We start from the raw sequence: 17,882 nt of genomic DNA on the forward strand, positions 1-17,882 counted from the left end.
GTGTTGTTCCATAAGTGTACTTTTATTTAAAATTATTTTTATTAAGAAAACAAGAATTCCTGATATTTCAGTTGAAAACCTTAAATCCGTGAGACCCACTTATTGGTTATCTATAAAGAAATACTTGAGAATTATTTTGGGGTAGATGAAAATGCAGCTATTATTAGTTTTCTCCAGAGTAAAACTCAAGAGGAAATAGGTTTGCACAGCAGTAGGGGAGGTTCTGTGTGGGGCAGAGAGAACTTTCAGAAACAAAGTTCTGTCAAGAATGTATATAGAGCTTCTTTGGAACACTGGATGGTCAGAGCTGCCTCAGTGCTGGGTCTTGGAATGGAGTGACTTTGCAGTGACCCCCATCTACCTTCTCCCAGCTTCTCCTGCCTGTAGGGCCCCAGGGGGCCCTGCATAGGGCAGAGTCAGTGTCAGAGCTCAGCCTTGCCTCTAAGAGAGCCATCAGGCTCTGTCATGTGTAGAGCAGGGAAGGTGAGCTCTGACCCACCGTCATCTCCAAATGGCATTTCCAGAAATAGCCTGTTTTCTCCTTAAGTGTTTTTATTGTTTGGAATGTCAATGCCACTGGGCAGTGGAAATTAGAGTGGGCCAGAGGAGTCCTATTAACCATTACAAGCTTTAGAACTTTAAACCTTGTATATGTGTAATTTTGAGAAAAAAATTCTAAAAAAAAAAAATCTCTGCTGCTTACTTTTTGTTACAAGTAATACATGTTAATTTGGCAAACTTTAGAAAATTCAGAAAGTCTTCTTTCAAAAATTCACTGTCCAGAAATATTTACTATATATATATATATATATATATTGGCAGTGCTGGGCTTTGAACTCACTGCTTCATGCTTGCTAGACAGGAGCTCTACCACTTGAACCACACTTTCAGCCATTTTTACTCCGGTTATTTAGGAGATAAGGTCTCACTTTTTTCCCAGGCTGGCCTGGACCTCAGTCTTCCTATTTCAGGCTTCCTGAAATCAGGCAGATGTGGATGCCCACACTCAGCTCTTTTCTGTTGAGATGAAGCCTCACAAACTTTTTTATTGGGGCTGGCCTGGAGCCATGATCCTCCTGATCTTAATCTCCCAAATACATAGAATTACAGACATAAACTACTGGCTCCCAGCTGGATTTTTGTTTGTTTGCTTCTCTTTTGAGGCTCATCTCAAACTCACTATGTATCCCAGGCTGTCTTCAAACTAGAGATCACTAGCATCAGCCTTCCTAGTACTGGATTACAGATATGCACCACCATGCCCATCTGAATACTCATTTCTTTTGGGTAAAAAATGGATCTTGTTATTTTTCCTTTATGAATTAATATGTCTTTATATAAACTCTTAAGTGTCAAAAGGTATGCATGTGATACTGTATGACTTAGAATTCTTTTGTTTCTAAGTTAAGTGATAGAATTTCAGTGTTAAGTGCTATAGGTAAGAAGAGATAGAGGATAGAGGAACTGAGCTTTGGGAACCACTGGGGACAAGATTTAAGTACCTCAGGGTCTCTGTATCTCTTCTCTTTTTTAGCATCTTCTTTCTCACTGCACATTGGTGGGAAGTAATGGATTAGCTGTGAAACTCCACACTTTTGCATGTTAGCTCTCCAAGGAAACATATCCCTGATTTTTAAAGACCACAAGTCTATACTCCTCCCTGGGATTGTTTAGATCAGGCAGTGGTAGGAAGTCATGAAAGGTTCTTGTGGAAACCTGGTGCAATGTGGGGGAGGAAAGGACAATTTCAAGAAGAGAGGCCAAACTGCTAACAGAGGAAGGGAGGATTCTGGATGGGGAAGATGATAGCATCTTCAGTGAACAAGTATTTAAGTACTGTGATCTAAAGAGCACACTCTGGGGGCTGGGTGCAATGGCTCAAGCCTGTGACCCCAGCTACTCTGGAGGTGTAGGTAGGAGGATCGAGGTCTGAGGCTGGCCTTGGGACAAAAATGCAAGACCCTATCTGAAAAATAATTAAAGCATGAAAGAGCTGGGGTTATGACTCAAGTGGTAGAGTGCCTGCCTAGCAAGCTTGAGGTCCTGAATTCAAATCCCACTACCATCAAAACAAATAAATAAAGAGTATATACCAATATTCACTTCTCCAGTAGTGGGAGAGCTGTCTGTTGCTCGACAGCCTCATCAGCACTGGGAATTACCATCAAAGGGAAAACCTTCGATGATTGGCATGTAACAAGATTTTCCTGCTTGTTTGAATTTCTGCAAGGTAGACAGCCCTAGCACTATTCTCATCAACTCCTCCTGCGGAAGACCCCTTTCAGTGTTGTGTGTTGTCATTTCCATCACAGAGCTAACAGTCACCAATGTGGGTAGGGGTGGGATCCATGCTGATGGTGACCCAGAGTCATCATGTTTGGCCAGCGTGACCTCATGTGTTGCCTCTTACTGGCACAGGAATGGTGATTATACAGGAATGCAAATGAAGGGAACACAGTACCAGCAAAACCACATGCCCCACGGAGTGGCTTAACCTAGATTTCTGCTCTGAAAAGAGCTGTGGCACGATGAGCCCCTGTAGCTCTGGGGCAGAATGACCAATTCTTTGATTGCACTGATTTTTTTACTAAAATGCAGGATTTTTTTTTTTTTTTGCTAAAATTTGGTCTTGTGGGACTTTTGCAAAAATTTACCAGAAAACATACTTGTTTTTCCTTAATGCATGTCTCTTTAATGGTGAATGGGAACAGGTGTACATTTGCTCCCTTCTTGGTTTTATGAAAATTAAACAGAAACTTGAAGTTGTGTTCTTGAGAGAGGCCCGTATGCTATCTGGACTTTGGAGGCGGGCTGTGACCAGAACTGCTCCTATTTGTGGACCTCAAAGATATTTTGGTCAAGGGTAAGGGGGTGGAGAAGAAATATGACATTCACTCCATGTTCTCTAATTCTTGCCAGGAGACCTAGGATTTACCAAATCTACAGAGTAAGCTTCCCAAACCATGTAGTAATTAGGGGAGTAGCTACATCTCCTCCTACTCTAGCTGTGTGTGGGTTGGCTTCTTTTTAAAATGGAGGAATACATCATTTAGTCTTAGCCTGGTATGGTCCTGTCCAGTTTTATCAGATATCTTAGCCATAAAATCCCAAATTTGAAGGTGACCCTTTCTTTACCATGCAGTTGGCTACTCCTACTATTGTCAATCTATAATTTATGTCCATGACTTCTGTCCCTCCCAGATGGAGACACTTCCTCCTCTGAAGTACATTGAATATTTGAGGATGTTATGTCAGTTTTCAAAACCTTTCTGTTCTTTCAGATGTTGTCTAGGTGACAGTTCGGAGACTGTGCTTCCAAATTACCGTCTTCTACCCTCAGAGGCATACATGAGCTCTGGAAGAAACTCTGTCACATTATGGGAAGGCAGAGAGAAGCCCCCCATTCTTACTGTGCTGAATTTAATAAGCAGAAATTGCTTAGCCAGACATCACACAATTCTGTAGTTCGTGTTTGTAACAAAGAAAGAAGGCAGTCATTTATTAAACAAAAATTTATTGAACACCAATTTAGTTTTAGGAACTTTGCTGAAGATAGTAGCTTGAGAACTTATCATGTACTCAATTCTAGTTTTAAGCCTTTACATGTATTTTTATTTCATTCCCATGAATACCCTGCAAGGTAGGTATTATTTTACCAATATTCCTACTCTGCTGATGAGGAGAGAGCTTAAAAAATTTGCCTAAAGTAGCAAAGCTGGTGAGTTGGGGACTGGGATTTGAGCCCAGGCAATCTGGCTGCAGCATCCATGTCTAAACTCTACTCTGCACTGACTTTTGAAATACACAGCCCATGGTCCTCATATGCAACTGAAGACCCATCACTATAGACTAGATCTCAATAGCACTCACAAATAAAGGCTTACCAGGCAGGCTATTTCTTTAAGATAAGAATGTCAGTCTCAAGTGTGAACCAAATGGTAATAAAACTTATTATACAATTTATAGTAGTAAAATTTATTCCATAACAACTCATACTAGGATGATGCATGCTTCATGCTAGTAGAATTAATAACTGGAATGTAAAAATATCCTATAATGAGGTTTTTATTTATTTTACAAATTATTCTATTATTATTTTAAAATTTGTTCTTCCTCTTCAAGTCTCTGGACACAACATTGTCCTTGTGCTGTGGCCATTTACAACAGCAAAATAACTATTTCTTGAGGGCTTATGTTTGACTCTTTGCAAACATTATCTTTTAAAAATCTTGTAACAACTTTGAGGAAGGTATCATTGTCTCCCTTTACAGATGAGGGAACTCTGGTTTTTACAGTGTTAACCAAAGCTATATGATTGAGGTCATGTTGCAGGTAATAAATGAGAGGAGGATTAGACTTGAAGTCAAGGTTTCTCCTTAATTACAGGTAATGATTATTCAGAGCTTTCTAACTCCTTTTCGTGTATTCTCACTTCATTCCTTGCAAAGGCAAATGTGGTAGGTAGTATTACTTTTGTTATTCCCCTTCTAAAGATCAGGAAGCTGAGACGTGCACAATGCTTAGAGAACAGATTTCTTGGGATGCATGAATCAATATAGACTTGATAATTCACAAAGTTTCAGGCAAATTTAACAAGCTAAGTAAGAATTGTGTCTTGGAACTAGTCATGCTGTGATTTGCATTTCCATAGAATTGTGCCATATTTGCACAACCGGTTTCTTTACTTAGTCTGCTATTCTCTGATAAGCAGAAGCCCATGCCTTGTATGTCTCCTATTCTTCCCATGGCTGGCCTGGGGATGACACAAACTCAAGGGCATGTGAGTGGCTCTAGCTGTGGGTGCAAAAGCATAGAGCTCTATGTGTTCAGCCTGAAACCCTTGCTCACTTTTGAATCTGGGGCTCCTCTCTTCTTCCTGGGTGTGTGAGAGCATGATGACAAAACCAGAGTCACTTTCACAGGAAAAGCTTTAGCAGGTAATTTCAGCCACAGGTGAGCCTCTTCTGTTTCTCCAAGGACTAGGCATTGCCAGCCCTGCTGTAGCTGGTTGAAGGGGACCAAACCTCTCAGGAAGACGGACTTGGTTCCGTTTGACCAGCCAGAGCAGGGGGCACCTTTGGGAGGTGACTGCAGCCTCTAGTGTGCAGATACCTTGGAGCGTTCAAGCTTCTGTTCGAGCCTGTAACACAGAGAACCAGCATTAGCACACGTCAAACCCTAGAGCTTACCTTGCCCAGAAAGTCCACTATAATGATTGTGAACACACAGAATTTGTGTTCTGCATTGTGTGGCTTTGATGTATTTTCTTTCTTTAATTCCTATTCAAAATAGAAACGTCATGAAGAACAAAGATGATATGGGATTACAGAACGTGGAAAATGACAGAATCCCGTAATCATTCTTCCCATCTTCCAAAATGAATTTAACATTTTAGTTTATATTCATATGTATCCCACACACATATGTGTAACATATATCCCTTTATAAATGTATCATATTTAAATTAAAATTTAAAATATAAGGTATTCAAAGAATATAGACCAAAATGTTAAATTTATTTTGGAAGATGGGCAGATGTCATTTTTCATATTCTGTAATGGTATATAATTTTTGCTGTTCATGTTTCTACTTTAAGAAAGAATAAAGATTAAAAAAGAATAAATTGAAGTGATGATACCTAATGACAAAACCAATATTCATAAATATACCTTAAAAAATAATTTTTTCTGCTGTTCTGTACTATTGAGGCTTTATGAAAGTTTTTTCCAATTTATCTTTTATATTCCCCCCAGATGTTATTACAATACTGAGTTTATTATTTCCTTTTAATTTAAATGTTTTTCTTTATAGTTTTTACCAGTTATGCGTGTATTCCTAGATAATATGTGTATGCTTTAATACACGGTGGTATCCCATCATGGCATTACTCTATGACTTAATGCTTTCATTTGAGATGATATCTGTAAGCTTCATGGGTACAGATGTGGTAGTTGTAGCTCACTAATTTTCATTGTTTTATGGTTTCCCAATTCATGAATATATTACAATTTATTTATTTATTCTCCCAGCTGTAGACACTGAGGTGGTTTGGTTTGACAGATGGGTAGAAATTGACTAAATGGTTTCTCAAAGGAGATGGGGATATCTTTGGTTCATGTAGATTATAAAGAAGCCTGTATCTGTGTATAAGAATTTTCAGGTTGACTTTGCAAAGGAAAAGCAACATTTACCAGCCCAAAATGTGGGGATGGGACCCAGAAACTTGTGCTGTAATCTGTTTAGTATCCCTTGTCTCCATACACCCACAAAGTGTGACAACCAGGAAAGTCTAAGACATTGACAGATTCCCTCTGGACACTGATCTGAAGCAGTAAGTTTCTGGGCTCAGTCCCACAGCTGTCCCAGCTCTAGTAACTACCCCAGGTTCTTCCAGGTCTTCTTTCCCCTCTCCCCCAGGAGTACAGGTTGCATGCCCTTGAAGATAGCTAGATAACTGCTTGGTTTCTGGAAGAGGTAGGTGAGTGGCATCACTGGTGTTGCTCCAGTCCTTTCTGGAGTGCGGGAAAGGCTCTGCCCAGGGTACTCTGCTTGCTGGTGTCTCTGAGGGGATGCCCTCTGTCCACAGCCATCTGTTGAGATAACAGGTGTGTCTTCATGCTGTCCTTCCTCCTATGTGCTGCTCTGTTCCACTTACATCCCCCTCTTGTACATCTTGGCACACATTGTCAAATCCTATGGTGTTTCCTTTTGTGGTTCTGCTTATGAGGTTATTATATAAATTTAGTGTGGTTCCAGTCCTCATCTCACACACTCTTACCCTGAAAACAAGGAGGCAGAGCCACAGAAGGCATGAGACCATCCTGGGCTGGGGTTCAAGTGAGGGAGGAGACCCCTTCCTCTTTCTCCCTTGTTCTGACATTGTGGTGGGTGAGGGCACAAGCTTTGGGCTGTTTTGGTGTCTCCTCAGCTCAGGGGTTCCCATCCTTCTTCGTGTGACACAGATCCAGGAACATGGGGGACAGAGATGAGAGGAGAAAAGGACTTAGACCATTAGTTAAGTGAACTAGTATTTCAACAATCTTTTCCTTCAACAGCTTCACCTAGAAAATGACACTCTGAGAGAGCATCGTGTGAAGTGGAAAGGATAGCAGAGCAGTCAGGAGACTTGGAACCCTTGGTGAGTGGCCCACTACAGCTGTGAATTCTTCAGTGCAAAACACTTGCTCTCTGTCTACGATGAAAGTCCTTAGATACACAAACTGCCATAGACCTGTGATACAGGTGACTGGCAAAGACTTAGAATTCAGTTCAATTGGTAGAAGCATCCCTTTTCAGGAGCAAGGTGAACAGAGGAAGGAACCAGGAGGGTAAGGGCTAATTCTGTTAAAATTTTGGCCTTTTCCCACCAAGCAGACATGAGGAGCACAGTCAAGGAGACTGGTGCAGAGGGGCCTTGGTGACCTGAAATCTTAGACTGAGAAGTTTTCAGAAGTTGGGGAAGAGGCGTGCAGGAGAGCCCCCCCCCACCCTTCTGAGAGTACTGGGAGGCTTTTGCTGGCCAGGGTGACACCTGCTGGCTGTGAGGAGGAAGTCACCAACCTGTGCTCAGGGTGGGTGAAGGGAACGTGAAGAGGCACTTGCCAAAACCACACACTTCCTTACATTCCATAGCAAAGTAATCCCTATGGGGATATAAAGAAGCATGTGGCCTTGGGAAGCAGCATTGTCCCCGAAACGGCTGGCATCTCAGACGTGGGCAAGAGAACCATTGGGACCTGACCTCATCTGCCCTAAATCCACCCCCCTTACCTCCCTCCAAACCATCCCTGGGATAACTCTGCTGCAAGGACTGATGATACTTATTGGGACTGAATCTCTTCTCTTACTGTTTGTTTAGAGATAAAAGGCACTAAGTTTCACAGGTTTATTTTGGTGCAGCTACAATCTAGCAAATGTTTTGTTACTATTGCTAATTGGCCTGCCGGTGTTGCTGTGCATTGCCATAGGTGCTTTTTTAATGTTTGGAATCCAGTAAATGGAAAATAAAAAAGAAAAGATACTCTGCATGGGCAGAGAGCTTAGGAACACACCCAGCCCTTACTGTACTTCCCTCTGAATGTCTGCTTGGTGGCTTGTTATGGGCTGCAGCTGCTGGTGCAACATTCCAAGCACAATTGTTCATTGTGGCAAGGGTCTTTTGTTTGGTTTCTGTCAACCCCGGCCTATCACCTGCCCCATGGTCTGTGAGGCCAAGCAGCAGGAGAGGGAGGGACACTGGCAGCTGTAAAATAATAACAATAAGAAGCAACTTTCCTCAAGCATGCATCTATGCCCATTTTCAGTGCTTTCCTATGTAAGCTCCTTGAATCCCACCACTTTGTGAAGTAGTCGCTATTGTACCTGGTTTTAAATGTGAGGAAGATCCAGTTGTAGAAATGAACTAATTTGGATATATATATGGTATTTCCTTAAAAAATCTAATCAGATTGGAGCCATAACAATGAATGAACCCATGGTGAGTGGCTTGGGAGTAAAGAAGTGTGAAGGAAGGAAGGAAGGGAGGGAGAGAGGAAGGGAGAGAGGGAGGAAGGCAGGGAAGGAGGAAAGAAGGGAGGGAAGGAGGGAGAAAAAGAGGATAGGGTTTATATCTATGTATATTTATTCCTCTGCAGCTTTGCGCTTGTGGTGCTGCTGGCCATGGTGGCTTAGAAGCCACACTTTTTCTTAGGAACAAGGAGAATGTCCTTGCATACCTGTCAGAAATCTGTCTGGCTGACCTTGGGAATGATCCAATAACTGATTTAATGCAATCGCTATATAAGGTTCTGCTCCAAAAACACAGTTCTTACTGAGTCAAGCACAAGCTTCATAAAAGTCAGAATCTGAGGCTGTTCTCCCTCCAAGTGTAGGGGGCAGTGGCCAATCAGAAACAGTATGGGGGAGGCTGGTGGGAGGGAGGAGGACCCCAAGTCAAAGAGAAGATGTAGTTGTGCTTTTGAGAAAATGTCTCATCTCTTCCAGAGAGCCAGAGATCTTCAGAGTAGAGTCAAGGTTCATTTTAAGAAGTTAAATTTGTCAGATCAAGATTCTCCAAAGTGTTTGGCATGTGTGTTGTCTGCATAGATGAAAGGGACCAATGAGTTTTGTTTTTGTTTTTTTGACAGTACTGGGGTTTGAACTCAGGGCCTCATGCTTGTTAAGCAGGTGTTGTAATACTTGAGCCACTCCACCAGCCCCAAAGAACTACAAAGTGTCAACTTTATGAGATTTAACTGTTTGTGAACCAGGATAAAGTTGATGAATTCATGTAAGAACAAGTGAGAAGATTTCTGGGAAAAATACTTGAGATAGCCAAGAAAGAGCTAACTACCCCATGAAATTACCCCACCACTTGGGTATGAATTGCTTTGTCTTTGATAAGCTTAACCTTATATGGTCAAAATGTTACTTAAAAGTTCACTTCCAAGGCTGCAGGAAACAAGCTTAAATGTTAACAATGAAGTACTCAATAGTTCACGAGTCCAGGAAAACTATATATTCTTATTCATTTAGAATGTACAAAGAATTTTGAAAGTCAACAGAAAGTTTGAAATGGGAATATCTATAATGAAAGGCTCATCTAAACACTGGTCCCATTTTCCTTAGGCATCTTACTTAAGATGCAAAGAAGGATATAGATTTGAAAATTGGTGACAGGTGGACTGGAAAAAAACAAGACAAAGAAACCACCACAAAACCCAACACATCTCATATCTCCTATAAAAATGGGAGGAAAAAAGGCATGTTTCTCTGTGTGTTGCATAAGACAAAGGACATTGATAAAGAATTGGGTGTAGGTTTTTAAGTTATTTAGTTTGCTACTTGCTCAAATCTTTCGCTTTTGGTAAGTGGTGTTAAAGGAAAGAGTCATGAGATGATAGCATTCTCCCATTCGCTTATGTGCGGTTGGCAAAATGACCATTTTTCTCTTCATCCTTGTCCCAGATCACTCATCTGAAAATATCAGTTGTGTAACCCCATCTGCCCTCCAAAGGGTGGCTGAAGATCAATGATACAACACATGTGAAGCTCTTGAGTTTCTTAAGAGAACAAGCTAATGGCGATATAAAATGTCACTCAATATGTTATTGAAAACGAGATTTATTCCCCACTTCCCAACCCTGCCCCATAATCAGCCAATGGTTGAATAGCCTTAAATTACAAACCTGTCCTTTCCCTTGTTCCTGAGTAACAAATGCCATGTCAAAGCATTAGGACTTAACTAATAGTAAAAGCAGCATTGAAAAGATAAATAGAAATCATGGCTCTTGTTCTACTTCTTTCACTGAGCACAACACTTATGCATTTGAACACAAATGTCCCAGATACTGCATTACAGGGACATAAGGTTAGTGAATTCCACTGGTGGTCCTTAAAAAGCCTCTTGGATTTGGGAAGATGCAAGGAGAGGTTGAGATAAAGAGAAGTCTGAAATACAGACTAACATAAGGTTGTAATTGCTAAGGTTATTGGCTGCAGAAGAATGCAGGGAGGAAGGGCTTTGGTTGAACATCTGTGACCTTGAGCAAGCTAGTTAACCTCTTATAGCCTCAGTTTCCACATCTGTTAAGTGGGAATAAATGCTTACTCATCAGGAGACTTCAATAAGATAGTCTTAAGTATGGTGCTGTGAGCACAGCATTAGAATTTTAATAAATGGTCTTTATTAGCATTTACCATATTAATATGAACATAGCAACTACATCTACTACTACACGGATCTACTTTAAAGGGTTTCATTAACATAAAATTGTTCTTATGCCAGGTTAATTAAAATATATTTTGGGATAGCTTAAATAGTATCAAAAGATATTCTTCCCAGAATTTTGGTTTGCTTTTAAAAAAAGTTTAAAATATTTTCCTATGTTTGAAAAGAATTTCTTAAGAAAGGGTATTATTTGTTGATATAATTTCTAATAAGAATCATTACAGGAGCTGAGTTGCCAGGACCTCAGTCTCATTTTCAGAACTTTTATAAGAAGATACACAGGGCGAGATATTCAGAAGGCCCCCTTCCTGATGGCAAGGCACTCATTCTCTGAGGACAGATCTGACTTTAGTTGTCAGCTTTTTGCTGAGTGAGGAGAGGAACGAGTTACTTCAGGATAATTGTTGTAGCTCACTCTCACAATTTCTAATCAGGCATTATAGTGTTCCCTGTTCTTTCTCAGAGTCAAATTGAACTTGCAAGCTTTCAACACCACGAATAGTTTGCTAAAATACAATCAAAACTGCATACCCCTATGGGGATCAAGACCTTGCTTATGTCAGCAGGACAAACAGCTGGCATAGATGAACCCATTCCAAAATTTGACCACTTGTGCCCTATACTCTGGGATTACTCCTGGTTTTCTTGATTGGCTGTCCATGAAACAGAAGATAATCTAGAGTTCAGCAAGTCAAAGCCAAATTATTTGGGACTTACCATCACCTGTCTGAGAGGTAGGAAATGAAATAGAGTTCTCTCCTTTTAAGGCAAGCATGGAGTGGTATGTCAGTATAGGATCTTATTTTTCCTGGGGCTCAGCCAGAATGTCTTGCTATTTTTAAAGGACTGACCAATTCTGAATGTTGACTCAACATGGCATGAGTCCTATTTTAACTTGCCAGGGGCAGACAAGAGTTATAGTAGCTCCTTGAGCCCACTTTCTCTCCTTGCAGGTATTGTGCTACCTTTTTTAGACAGGGTGAATACTGGTGGCATTTCACTACCACGTTGTCCTTCCCCTGCTTCCCATCCAGGAGAACCAGAGCTGGAACTTCAGGAAAGGACGAGGCAAGAGGAGCAAAAGGAGCCGACATTATACTACGCTATTTACTTGGAGTCTTTATGCTGCAGTAATACTGCAAAGTACATTTTATTACCTAAGAACAAAAGAGAGTAGCTAAGAAACTTACCAAAACTACACAGCTAGTAAATGGCAGACTTATGACTTGGTGCTTTTCTCTAACCCAAAGCACACATTCATTCCAATATGCTGTATTTATGAGCCCTGTCTGATTCTCAGCACCGCTGATGCACTTCGAGTCCTGTTTCCCACACTCCTTCCTGAGCCATGGAATCAGAATCTCCCTGGGGCTGGCTGAGGCGCACCCTGCTCTCTCCCAAATGTACCCTATGCTCATAATGTTTGGGAGGGAAGAGCTGTAGGGTTGTGGCTTGCACGCATGGGGGACACTAGAATCACAAGATTTTATGCAGATTGTCTGACTTGCTCTCAGTGATACCTTAATAAGCGATCTGGCTGAGTACCCAGCAGTTGGCACTTTTGTAACCACTCCCATCTTCTTCTGTTGCAAGTGGTCAGAGGATTTTGAAAAATATTGGTCTGATGATAAACAAGTAAAGATGTAGATTTTAAAGCAATGAAACCATTAGTGCTGGAAATGGCTCAGTTCACAGCAGTCTAAGGAAAGTTTAGTCTGGATTAAAGGAAGAATTTCTACAAACATGGTAATAAAATGGTTAGACCCCAAAACAAGGTGGGTTCTTTCCACAAATGAGTAGTTAGCCTATTAGTAACAGAAAGGCTACACTGAACACTAATGTCTTATCTTTACAATGTTCCAAATGCTTGCTTTATAACTGGAATGTTCTTTTCCCTTTCCTTATTTTCACAGTTAAAATTACTCTTTTTTTGGGGGGGTGACAGATATTGCTTTGTAGCACAGGTTGACCTCAAACTAACAATCCTCCAGCCTCAGCCTCCTGAGTGCTGGGATTAAAAGTATGCACTACCATACCTGGCTAAAATAACTTGTTCTTTAAGGTTCAGTTCACAGAACACTTTCTTCACAAACTTTTCTTTTATTCATTCTTATTGTTTGTAATTGGTCATGTAGCATATCACATCTTACCTAGAAGCCTTGTTTCTTGTGTAACTAAAACACATAGCTATCTCCCCCCTCACAGGACTGGCATCCAGATGGCTTCTCAATAAAAGTCTATTGCACAATAAGGGAGAAGCAGATAAAATCCCCACTACCCTTGTATAGCACCTACTGAATGCAAGTATTGATCTAAGACCTGTAATAAGTAACCTGCATTGGAAATATTCCTATTCTATAGATGAAAGAGACAAGGAACTGGAGGGGTTGCTGTTTGTTGAAGTGTCTCCCTTAGAAGATCTAGCCCTACAGGCAATCAGCATCACTCCTGTAAGGAGATCTGAATACCGTGGATTCAGGAAACAGCACTATAAAAAGTCATAACTTTCTAATTTGGTGCATCACTAATTTAGTGGAAAACCTGCTAAAATAGAAATTGCTGGTTCTACTGTGAATTCTCAGATTCTGGAATCTGAACTCTTCTGATTCTGGAAGGCTGGAGTAGGATCTGAGGAACCGCATTTCCACCATGTTTCCATGTGGTGCTGATGCAGCTGGTCTGGAGATCACATTGAGAGCTAACAAGTCAATATTTCTGATGTAGCAAAGGCCCATTGGCCCTGCATTCTGAGCCTCCTGAAAATGAGTAGGTGAAAGGGAGGAGAAAAGCCAACAGAAGCCAGGAAGGCGTGAGCCCTTTTCAAGGGTGAGGTTATGGGTGCTTTCACCAATGAGAGTGCAGATAGTCATCACTCCAAAGAGAGGGAAACCCTGTTTGGGAAGGCTACCAAGTGTTTTCACTTGAGCAGCTGTATGCTAATTGGAATAAAATCTTTGGCTCTAATATTTACCATAAGTCTTCAGTGGAGCTCAAGGAAAAGTGGGTACAAAATGACGCAACTACATTTCTTAAGAAGCCAATCCAGCAGCTCACTGAATCACATACCTCAAGTGGTATTTGCACAAGGAACATAATGATATCATAACAAAACAACATGCTAATTCAGAATAACAATGACACTCATTAACTTCAAAACTTCTTTTTAAAATGCCCCCATTGAGTGAGGATTAAAAATTGCTTAAAGTCCAGAGAACAAGTCCGGACCATTGGGTTCTAGTTTTCTAAAGAAATACATGGCTCAGGTGATTTATTTCTAAGTTTTTCAAATAGATGTAACCATTCTCATTGTTTTAGTGGGGACATTTGGAGGGTCATCTGAAACACAATCTCATTCAATGATGAAATATTTGAGATAAGTTGCATGCTAAAACTGTGTCTTGGAAGAAACTGAATATATATTTAAAGTATTTTCCAAGGCATTCAAAAGGCAACCATGAGTTAAAGGTCACATGCTGTCAAGTTCTCATCCATCTTTTTTAGGTAGTGGACCATCCCCCATGGGTGATTAATGGGAAATCTCTCCCTGTGAGCTGCCTTTCATTGACCCGGGTCTTCTAGTTTGCACCCTCCCGTCTTTGCTTCAAGCCCTCAAATCCCAGCACACAGAAACAAGTGCAGTGTCAGTATTAGCCAACGAGTCATTCTTATGCACCTATGCTGTGAGTGGGAACCATTTCCCTGTTTGATTTCCTCTCACCCAGTCTGCCTGATGTACCTTGATTTCAGCTGTCCTCCCCTGACTGTGTGACACAGAACTTGGAGCTTCACCTGCTCCTATAGATCTGTTGTGTTGGCTTCAGATGACAGAAGCGGATCACCTGCAGGGCTTCCCAAAAATTCACAAAGAAAGAAAGACAGATGGGCAAGGCAGGAAAAGCCAGGGGAGGATTAGGCAGAAAGCAACACAGGATACGCTCAGTACATACCTGGGGAAAAGTTGCAGGCAGGTCCCTCCTCCTCCTCTCTGGGCTTTCTTCCCCCAGTGGGCTTCTGCCCCCATTGAGGTGTTTAGAACACTGTTTGTTATTTATTTATTTCCAGAGCTGGCAGTGTTGGCATGCATTTCTATCCCTTCCTGTCAGAATCCTCTCAAGGAAATAGCAGCTTGTGAGCTCAGAAATGTCAGTCAGAATCTTGGCCTAGTTTGGGGCCTTGAAGAGCCTTACAGAAAGTTAAAAAGGTTTCTGGGCCAGTGTCTCCTTTGGGTTTTCCCTCTCCTGCTTCTCACCTTTTCCATCTTCTTTTTTTTTTACCCAAGTAGCTAGCTACTTAAATTGCCTGCTCTGTCTTTCTGATGGTCTCCTCTTGGGTATGGCTGTGGCTCTTGTTCTGACTCAGCCTAACAGCCTGGTGATTTTCTAAGCATTTAGATCAGTACTTGTGCACTTATTACTTATTTTGCCTCCTTACTCATTCCCTTTTCCCTTCTCTATTTCCTTTCACTCTTATCCTTTTAATCTCTGTCTCCATTGTCACACACAAAGAAGCCATCCTCTTTCCTTTATTTGCATTCTCTGTCCATACTGAATAGTCAGTTATTTCCCCACCTGTGCCCTGTTCACCCATTTCTCTTCATTCAGTAGTCCTGTCATTTGTTCTAGCTTTACCTCTGATTTGTCCTGTACAGACATGACCTGGGTTCAGAGCTCCTCTCCTCTCCTGTCTTCTTTCCTTCTCTGTCCTTTTCTCTCCTCTCCTCCTCAGTCAGTCCACTCCCTGCCTCCTCTTGTCTGCTCTTCGAAGGCAAGTCTCCTCCTTTTTGTACTCTCCAGCCCTCTGCCCACCCCCAGCATGCTCTCCCACCTGTTTATGTCTTTTAAGGGCCTCAGTCTTGTCCATGCCTTCTGTCCACCTCAATCACCCCAGTGACGGGCCTCTGAAAGCTGTTAAATTACACCTCTTCAGCTGTCCCATAGCAAAGAGAAATGTCCCTTGCTAAATCTTTTTTCAGATAAGCAAGTCCATACTAATGTTTCTATTTATAGAATGTACTGATATGATGCCTGTATTATTTTAAAGAGTAAGAATATTAATTTTTTTCAAATGAATGAGTCTCCATCTTTCAATACTAGGTTTCATTTAGGCTTGTATCAATGTATACCACTTAAAATACAGTTCTTGTAGCTTGTCTAAAACTTATTTTGGCCATTTTTCAAATGGAAGGATGGGTGTGGTAGATAGAGTTGGAAATCATGGATAGTTTGGGATTTGACTTGTTCCCCAATGACATACAAGTAGTGAATGCTTGCCAAGTCACAGTGCTTCTCATTGAGCACTGGAAATAGAAAGAAGTATCTATGCTCCCTGCTCTTGAGAGACTTCCAGACTCTTTTGGGGATAGAACTTGGTTCTGGGGGAATGCAATGTATTCACATGTGTGTTAGAATATGGTGACTATAGGCAGATAGTACAAAATAAGTACTCTTGGTATTCAGAAGCAGAAATTGGTGACTGGTGGACCAGGTAGTAAAAGCTTCGTAGAGGCAGCTAGGTTTCAGCTGGAGTAGGGAGGATTTACAGACATGGAGAGGGGTGGGAAGGAATTTCTCAGATGGGAAATAGTGTGGACAAAGGCACAGAGGCAGGAATATGTGGAGTCTGTTCAGGAAATGCTGATTAATCTGTCACTAGATCCAATGTTTTTTGTGAAGGGTTCAGCCTGGAGAAGAACTTGGACACAAATCAGCCATTTTGGGAAAATATGCTTATGATCGGAGATCTCAATTTCAAATGATTTCTGGAGACCCTACAGTTATAGGTAATGTTACTTAAAAAGTGATGCTACAGTGTTGACATGGCTTCTACAATGTAAATGAATATGAATTTGAATTCTTTGGTAATATATTCTGTATAACCATGGTCTGAAATGTGTTGCTATGGAATATTCTGTGAGAAATAAACATTTCTCTCCAATTACTTTACATTTTAAAATTATTTATCTCATTTTTTCTGGCATTTGTTACTGGAGGTCTGATGTCACAAATGCAGAAACTGCTATAGTTCCACTATTACGAGCCTATCAGCAGTTCTGTGTCCCTAAACTCTAGTCAACACCACTTTCCCCTCCTTACTGAAAGCGCAGTTTCCAACATGGATGGATTATGCGTTTGTGATGTCAGTACAGACTTTAATATGTCTTTATACTGTTTTAAATTTTAAAACTATTTTTAATAGGTCTATAATTCACAGTACTGTAAACTCCTGGAGGCCAAGTTTATACCTATTTCGATTTCTTGTCCCCAGTCAATGTAAGGCACACAGTAGGGTCCCAAGAAATGCTTGTTAAGATCAAAGTAGATCAAAAGATTTGTTAAAAGTGCAACAAACAAAAACCAGACAGTCAGTCTACTTATAGGAGCTTTCAAATATTGTATCAATCTTTTAGTTCTGAGCTTAATCTGAGCTTAATCTGGGGTCAAAAGAGAGTATAGGTGCAGAACATGGTGACACATACTTGTAATCCTAGCTAGTTATTAGGCAGAGATTGGGAGGATCATGATTTGAGATCAACCCAGGGAAAAGGTTAGTGAGACCTTCATCTCAACAGAAATCTGGGTATGGTGGTGTGCGTGCTTGTAATTTCAGTTATGTGGGAGGCATAGATGGGGGATTGTGGTTGGAGGCTGACCCTGGACCAAAAAGCTCAAGACTTTATCTGAAATATAACTAAAGCAAAAAGGGCTGGAGGTGTGGCCCCAGTGGTAGACATCTGCTAGCATGTGCAAAGCCCTGAGTTCAAATCCTGGGACTAACCTCACCCCCCCAAAAAATGTGGGGGGAGCTGATTTTATTTAATAATTTGTCTTTATGTAGGGCTGTGCTGAATATACTTTACATTTTCAAGCTAAAAATGAGCCACCAGGGCTATTGGGCGTGAATATGTCTGAGAAGTATTAATGTTTAAATTCAAGATCAGCTATGAGAGGAGGGTCTGGCTGAGGACCACACGGCTAGTCACTGAAAAAGATGGGGTCAAACCAAGTCTTAAGACTTCTAACTAGTTCCATTTTTAACCTCTGCCTGTTGTTGGGCCATGAATCCTGACTTTCAGCTGAAGAGCCACTTTTGTTTTAATTAAGTCTTGCATGAACCAGGTTGGGTTTTTAAGCAATCAAGTTGATAGGTGAAGTAGACGTGAAGGTGAGAAAGAGGG

Source organism: Castor canadensis, chromosome 8 (assembly GCF_047511655.1).
Source record: "Castor canadensis chromosome 8, mCasCan1.hap1v2, whole genome shotgun sequence".
Classification (NCBI taxonomy): domain Eukaryota; kingdom Metazoa; phylum Chordata; class Mammalia; order Rodentia; family Castoridae; genus Castor; species Castor canadensis.